Below are 8,906 nucleotides of genomic sequence, written 5' to 3'. Positions count from 1 at the left end.
TTTATATACGGGGAGGGGGGCACCCCTTGGAGACACAACAATTGATCTCTTGATCTCTTAGCCGTGTGCTGTGCCCCCTCCACCATAGTCCTCGATAATATTGTAGCGGTGCTTAGGCGAAGCCCTGCGACGGTAGAACATCAAGATTGTCACCACGTCGTCGTGCTAATGGAACTCTTCCCCGACACCCTGCTGGATCGGAGTCCGGGGATCATCATCGAGCTGAACGTGTGCTAGAACTCGGAGGTGCCGTAATTTCGGTGCTTGATCGGTCGGGCCATGAAGATGTACGACTACATGAACCGTGTTGTTCTAACGCTTCCGCTTTCGCTCTATGAGGGTACGTGGACAACACTCTCCCCTCTCGTTGCTATGCATCACCATGATCTTGCGTGTGCGTAGGAATTATTTTGAAATTACTACGTTCCCCAATAGTGGTATCAGAGCCTAGTTTTACGCGTAGATGTTATATGCACGAGTAGAACACAAGTGAGTTGTGGGCGATACATGTCATACTGCTTACCAGCATGTCATACTTTGGTTCGGCGGTATTGTTGGATGAAGCGGCCCGGACCGACATTACGCGTACGCTTACACGAGACTAGTTCTACCGACGTGCTTTGCACACAGGTGGCTGGCGGGTGTCAGTTTCTCCAACTTTAGTTGAACCGAGTGTGGCTACGCCCGGTCCTTGCGAAGGTTAAAACAACACTAACTTGACGAACTATCGTTGTGGTTTTGATGCGTAGGTAAGAACGGTTCTTGCTCAGCCCGTAGCGGCCACGTAAAATTTGCAACAACAAAGTACAGGACGTCTAACTTGTTTTTGCATGGCATGTTGTGATGTGATATGGTCAAAACACGATGCTATATTTTATTGTATGAGATGATCATGTTTTGTAACCGAGTTATCGGCAACTTGCAGGAGCCATATGGTTGTCGCTTTATTGTATGAAATGCAAGCGCCCTGTAATTGCTATACTTTATCACTAAGCGGTAGCGATAGTCGTAGAAGCAATAGATGGCGAAACGACAACGATGCTACGATGGAGATCAAGGTGTCGCGCCAGTGACGATGGTGATCACGACGGTGCTTCGGAGATGGAGATCACAAGCACAAGATGATGATGGCCATATCATATCACTTATATTGATTGCATGTGATGTTTATCCTTTATGCATCTTATCTTGCTTTGATTGATGGTAGCATTTTAAGATGATCTCTCACTAATTATCAAGAAGTGTTCTCCCTGAGTATGCACCATTGGGAAAGTTCTTCGTGCTGAAACACCACGTGATGATCGGGTGTGATAGGCTCTACATTCAAATACAACGGGTGCAAAACAGTTGCACACGCGGAATACTCAGGTTAAACTTGACGAGCATAGCATATACAGATATGGCCTCGGAACACGGAGACTGAAAGGTCGAGCGTGAATCATATAGTAGATATGATCAACATAGTGGTGTTCACCATTGAAAACTACTCCATCTCACGTGATGATTGGACATGGTTTAGTTGATTTGGATCACATGATCACTTAGATGACTAGAGAGATGTATGTCTAAGTGGGAGTTCTTAAGTAATATGATTAATTGAACTTAAATTTATCATGAACTTAGTCCTGGTAGTATTTCGCAAATTATGTTGTAGATCAATAGCTCACGTTGTTGTTTTCATATGTTCATTTTGATATGTTCCTAGAGAAAAATTGTGTTGAAAGACGTTAGTAGCAGTGATGCGGATTGGATCCGTGATCTGAGGTTTATCCTCATTGCTGCACAGAAGAATTATGTCCTTAATGCACCGCTAGGTGACAGACCTATTGCAGGAGCAGATGCAGACGTTATGAATGTTTGGCTAGCTCAATATGGTGACTACTTGATAGTTTAGTGCACCATGCTTAACGGCTTAGAATCAGGACTTCAAAGACGTTTTGAACGTCATGGACCATATGAGATGTTCCAGGAATTGAAGTTAATATTTCAAGCAAATACCCGAGTTGAGAGATATGAAGTCTCCAACAAGTTCTATAGCTAAAGGATGGAGGAGAATTTCTCAACTGGTGAGCATGTGCTCAGATTGTCTGGGTACTACAATCGCTTAAATCAAGTGGGAGTTAATCTTCCAGATAAGATAGTGATTGACAAAGTTCTCTAGTCACCATCACCAAGTTAGTAGAACTTCATGATGAACTATAGTATGCAAAGGATGACGAAAATGATTCCCGAGCTCTTCGCGATGTTGAAATCAACGAAGGTAGAAATCAAGAAAGAGCATCAAGTGTTGATGATTAGTAAGACCACTAGTTTCAAGAAAAGGGCAAAGGGAAAGAAAGGGAAACTTCAAGTAGAATGGAAAGCAAGTTGTCACTCCCATGAAGAAGCCCAAAGCTAAACCAAAGCCTAAAACTGAGTGCTTCTACTGCAAAGGAAATGGTCATTGGAAGCAGAAATGCCCTGAATATTTGGTGGATAAGAAGGATGGCAAAGTGAACAATGGTATATTTGATATACAAGTTATTGATGTGTGCCTTACTAGTGTTTATAGTAGCCCCTGAGTATTTGATACTTGTTCGGTTGCTAAGATTAGTAACTCGAAACAGGAGTTACAAAATAAACAGAGACTAGTTGAAGGGGAAGTGACGATGAGTGTTGGAAGTAGTTCCAAGATTGATATGATCATCATTACACACTCCCTATACTTTCGGGATTAGTGTTAAACCTAAATAAATGTTATTTGGCGTTTGCGTTGAGCATGAAGATGATTTGATCATGTTTATTGCAATATAATTATTCATTTAAAGTCAGAGAATAATTGTTGTTCTGTTTACATGAATAAAACCTTCAATGGTCATACACCCAATGAAAATAGTTTGTTGGATCTCGATCATAGTGATACACATATTCATAATATTGATGCCAAAAGATGCAAAGTTAATAATGATAGTGCAACTTATTTGTGGCACTGCCGTTTGGGTCATATCGGTGTAAAGCACATGAAGAAACTCCATAAAGATGGATTTTTGGAATCACTTGGTTATGAATCATTTGATGCTTGCAAACCGTGCTTTTTGGGCAAGATGACTAAAACTCCGTTCGTTGGAACAATGGAACGAGCTACTAACTTGTTGGAAATAATACATACTGATGTATGCAGACCAATGAGTATTAAGGCTCGTGGCGGGTATCGTTATTTTCTGACCTTCACAGATGATTTGAGCAGATATGGGTATATCTACTTGATGAAACATAAGTCTGAAATAGTTGAAAGGTTCAAAGAATTTCAGAGTGAAGTGGAAAATCATCGTAACAAGAAAATAAAGTTTCTGCGATCTAATCGTGGAGATGAATATTTGAGTTACGAGTTTTGTCTTCAGTTAAAACAATGTGGAATAGTTTCACAAACTCATGCCACCTGGAACACCACAGCGTAATGGTGTGTTCGAACATCATAACCACACTTTATTAGATATGGTGCGATCTATGATGTCTCGTACCGATTTACCATTATCATTTTGGGGTTATGCATTAGAGACAACTGCATTCACTTTAAATAGGGCACCATCAAAATCCGTTGAGACGACGCCTTATGAACTGTGGTTTGGCAAGAAACCAAAGTTGTCATTTCTTAAAGTTTGGGGCTGCGATGCTTATGTGAAAAAGTTTCAACCTGATAAGCTCGAACCCAAATCGGAGAAGTGCGACTTCATAGAATGCCCAAAGGAAACTGTTGGGTACACCTTCTATCACAGATCCGAAGGCAAAACATTCATTGTTTAGAATGGATCCTTTCTAGAGAAGGAGTTTCTCTCAAAAGAAGTGAGTGGGAGGAAAGTAGAGCTTGATAAGGTAATTTGTACCTTCTCCCGAATTGGAAAGTAGTTCATCATAGAAATCAGTTCCAGTGATTCCTACACCAATTAGTGAGGAAGCTAATGACAATGATCATGAAACTTCAGATTAAGTTACTACAAAACCTCGTAGGTCTTCCAAAGTATAGTCCGCACCAGAGTGGTACGGTAATCCTGTTCTGGAATTCATGTTACTAAACCATGATGAACCTACGAACTATGAGGAAGTGATGATGAGCCCAGATTCCGCGAAATGGCTTGAGGCCATGAAATCTAAGATGGGATCCATGTATGAGAACAAAGCGTGGACTTTAGTGGAGTTGCCCGATGATCGGCAGGCCATATTGTATAAATGGATCTTCAAGAGGAAGACAAACGCTGATAGTAGTGTTACTATCTACAAAGTTCGACTTGTTGCAAAAAGGTTTCCGACAAGTTCAAGGTGTTGACTACAATGAGATTTTCTCAACTGTAGCGATGCTTAAGTCTGTCCGAATCATGTTAGCAATTGCCACATTTTATGAAATCCGGCAAATGGATGTCAAAACTGCATTCCTTAATGGTTTTCTTAAAGAAGAGTTGTATATGATGCAACTAGAAGGTTTTGTCAATCCTAAAGGTGCTAACAAAATGTGCAAGCTCCAGCGATCCATCTATGGACTGGTGCAAGCATCTCAGAGTTGGAATATACACTTTGATAAGTTGATCAAAGCATATGGTTTTATACAGACTTGCGGTGAAGCCTGTATTTATAATAAAGTGAGTGGGAGCACTACCGCCTTTCTGATAAATATATGTGAGTAAGATATTGTTGATCAAAAATGATGTAGAATTTTTCTGGAAAGCATAAAGGAGTATTTGAAAGGAGTGCTTTAAAAGAAAGACCTCAATAAAGCTACTTACATATTGAGCATCAAGATCTATTGAGATAGATCAAGACGCTTGATAAGTTTTCCAATAAGTTCATACCTTGTCAAGATTTTGAAGTAGTTCAAAATGGAACAGCCAAAGAAAGAGTTCTTGCCTATGTTGCAAAGGTGTGAAATTGAGTAAGACTCAAATCCCGACCACGGCAGAAAATAGAAAAGAAAATGAAAGTCAGTCCCTATGCCTCAGCCATAGGTTCTATAAAGTATGCTATGCTATGTACCAGACCTATTGTATACCTTGCTCTGAATTTGGCAAGGGAGTACAATTGTGATCTAGGAGTAGATCACTGGACATTGGTCAAGAATATCTGTAGTGAGGACTCAGGAAATATTTCTCTATTATGGAGGTGATAAAAGAGCCCGTCGTAAAGAGTTACATCGGTGCAAACTTTTACACCGATCCAGATGACTCTAAGTCTCAATCTGGATACATATTGAAAGTGGGAGCAATTAGCTAGAGTAGCTCTGTGCAGAGCATTGTAGACCTAGAATATTTGCAAAATACATACGGCTCTGAATGTGACAGACCCGTTGACTAAGCTTCTCTCACGAGCAAAACATGATCACACCTTAGTACTCTTTGGGTGGTAATCACATAGCGATGTTAACTAGATTATTGACTCTAGTAAACCCTTTGGGTGTTGGTCACATGACAGTGTGAACTATGGGTGTTAATCATATACAGATATGAATATTGGTGTTAAATCCCATGGCGATGTGAACTAGATTATTGACTCTAGTGCAAGTGGGAGACTGAAGGAAATATGCCCTAGAGGCAATAATAAAGTTATTATTTATTTCCTTATTTCATGATAAATGTTTATTATTCATGCTATAATTGTATTAACCGGAAACATAATACATGTGTGAATACATAGACAAACATAGTGTCACTAGTATGCCTCTACTTGACTAGCTTGTTGATCAAAGATGGTTATGTTTCCTGGCCATAGACATGAGTTGTCATTTGATTAACGGGATCACATCATTAGAAGAATGATGTCATTGACATGACCCATTCCGTTAGCTTAGCACTTGATCGTTTAGTATGTTGCTATTGCTTTCTTCATGACTTATACATGTTCCTACAACTATGAGATTATGCAACTCCCGTTTACCGGAGGAACACTTTGTGTGCTACCAAACGTCACAACGTAACTGGGTGATTATAAAGGAGCTCTACAGGTGTCTCCAAAGGTACATGTTGAGTTGGCGTATTTTGAGATTAGGTTTTGTCACTCCGATTGTCGGAGAGGTATCTCTGGGCCCTCTCGGTAATGCACATCACTATAAGCGTTGCAAGCAATGTAGCTAATGAGTTAGTTACGGAATGATGCATTACATAACGAGTAAAGAGACTTGCCGGTAACGAGATTGAACTAGGTATTGGGATACCGACGATCGAATCTCGGGCAAGTAACATACCAATGATAAAGGGAACAACGTATGTTGTTATGCGGTTTGACCGATAAAGATCTTCGTAAAATATGTAGGAGCCAATATGAGCATCCAGGTTCCGCTATTGGTTATTGACCGGAAACGTGTCTCGGTGATGTCTACATATTTCTCGAACCCGTAGGGTCTGCACGCTTAAGGTTTCGATGACAGTTATATTATGAGTTTATGAGTTTTGATGTACCGAAGGAGTTCGGAGTCTCGGATGAGATCGGGGACATGACGAGGAGTCTCGAAATGGTCGATACGTAAAGATCGATATATTGGACAACTATATTCGGACATCGGAAAGGTTCCGAGTGATTCGGTTATTTTTCAGAGTACCGGAGAGTTACAGGAATTCGTATTGGGTCTTAATGGGCCATACGGGAAAGGAGAGAAAGGCCCCAAAGGGTGGCCGCACCCCTCCCCATGGACTAGTCCGAATTGGACTAGGGAGGGGGGGGGCGCCCCCTTCCTTCCTTCTCCTTCTCCGTCCCTTTCCTTCTCTCCTACTCCTTCTACTTGGAAGGGCTCCTAGTTCTACTAGGAAAGGGGGAATCCTACTCCCGATGGAAGTAGGACTCCCCTAGGGCGCGCCATAAAGAGAGGGCCGGCCCTCCCCCTCCTCCACTCCTTTATATACGGGGAGGGGGGCACCCCTTGGAGACACAACAATTGATCTCTTGATCTCTTAGCCGTGTGCGGTGCCCCCCTCCACCATAGTCCTCGATAATATTGTAGCGGTGCTTAGGCGAAGCCCTGCGTTGGTAGAACATCAAGATCGTCACCACGCCGTCGTGCTGATGGAACTCTTACCCGACACCCTGCTGGATCGGAGTCTGGGGATCATCATCGAGCTGAACGTGTGCTAGAACTCGGAGGTGTCGTAGTTTCGGTGCTTGATCGGTCAGGCCGTGAAGACGTACGACTACATCAACCGCGTTGTTCTAACGCTTCCGCTTTCGGTCTACGAGGGTACATGGACAACATTCTCCCCTCTCGTTGCTATGCATCACCATGATCTTGCGTGTGCGTAGGAAATTTTTTGAAATTGCTATGTTCCCCAACAGGACCAACCTCTCCGGTTTATATAGACACCGGAGAGGGCTAGGGTTTACATGGAGTCGGTTACAAGGAAGGAAACACAATATCCGGATCGCCAAGCTTGCCCTCCACGCCAAGGAGAGTCCCATCCGGACACGGGCCGAAGTCTTGAGTCTTGTATCTTCACGCTTCAATAGTCCGGACATTGTACACAGTCCGGCTGTCCGGATACCCCCTAATCCAGGACTCTCTTAGTAGCCCCTGAACCAGGCTTCAATGATGATGAGTCCACCGCGCAGTCTTGTCTTCGGCATTGTAGGGCGGGTGCCATCTCCAAATACTCCAAAGTGGTTATCGAACACATAGACCGTGTCCGGATCTGCAAGATGATCTTCACACACCACTGTAGAGAGAATGATATTTCACAAATGCAATCCGCTGACAACTTTTTAGACGACGTGACATGTTATTACGGTCGGATCATTATTCGAACCGTCTTCCACAACCAGCCACAGCGCATATTGCGAGGCGGTTTCTTTGACACGTCTTGTCAAAGCAGAGATCGTGTCCCCTTATCACAGGATTCTCATCAACACGGGTATGGGTAATCTATCCGCGCCGCTAATCGCGGTGAGTGGGAGGCAGACGGGTTCCACCAGGCAAGTGGGGAGGCGCAAAAAGCATTTACTGTCCTTATAAAGAGGTTAGGTCTCTTTCTCTTTACCCACACCTTCTCCTTTCGTTAGCTCATTCCCCTCTGTTCGAGCCCTAACGCCCAAGCACTCTTCTTCTCCATCGAAGAGAGGTTTTCCAAAGATGTTCGAATCCAGAGTAGGAGGCAGATGGATGGCTTCGACCGTCCAGGAGAAGGACATCAAGAAGCTCCGGGGAGCCAGGTATCTGGCCCAGAAGATCGGCCACCGTCTCCCACCGGCGGGACAGATCGTCCCCACTCCGGAACCTCACGAGAGAGTCGTGTTCCTTCCCCATTTTTTCCGCGGGCTCGGGTTTCCCCTTCACCCATTTGTTCGCGGAGTCATGTATTACTACGGGGTCGATTTTCATGATCTTTCCCCCAACTCCTTCCTCAATATCTCGACGTTCATCGTCGTGTGCGAGACTTTTCTCTGGATCCCACCTCACTTTGGCCTATGGCTGAAGATTTTCAATGTGAAACCCAAGGTGGTGAGTGGCGAACACGCCGAGTGCGGTGGCGCCATGGTAAGAAAGATGCCCAAGGCCGCTTGGCCGAAAGGCGCTTTCAACGACTCCGTCAAGGAGTGGCAGCAGCAGTGGTTTTATATCACCGAACCACGTGGCAAAAAGTGGGCGGCAGCCCCAGAGTTCAGATCCGGAGCTCCACTGCGGCTCACGTCCTGGCCCAAGAAGGGCCTGAACTGGTCCTCGTCCGATGAGCTGTCACTGCTCCAGACGCGTGTTCAGAGTGTGGTTGACAGGGACGTCAAGCTCGTCGACGTAGTCCAGGTGATGCTAGTTCGCCTGGTCCTCCCCTGTCAACGCCGAGCTTGCACTCTATGGGAGTTCGACCCAACCGAGCACCAAAACCTTCAGGAGCTTTATAATTCCTCCCACAAGGATATCTGGAAGGTGCTCTTCAAGTCCGGCAAATCGTGGCTGGGCC

The sequence above is a fragment of the Triticum dicoccoides genome, chromosome 1B, assembly GCF_002162155.2.
Source record: "Triticum dicoccoides isolate Atlit2015 ecotype Zavitan chromosome 1B, WEW_v2.0, whole genome shotgun sequence".
In the NCBI taxonomy this organism is placed as follows: Eukaryota; Viridiplantae; Streptophyta; class Magnoliopsida; order Poales; family Poaceae; genus Triticum; species Triticum dicoccoides.
The sequence above is the reverse complement of the archived record's forward strand: the minus strand, read 5'-3'. Positions refer to the sequence as shown.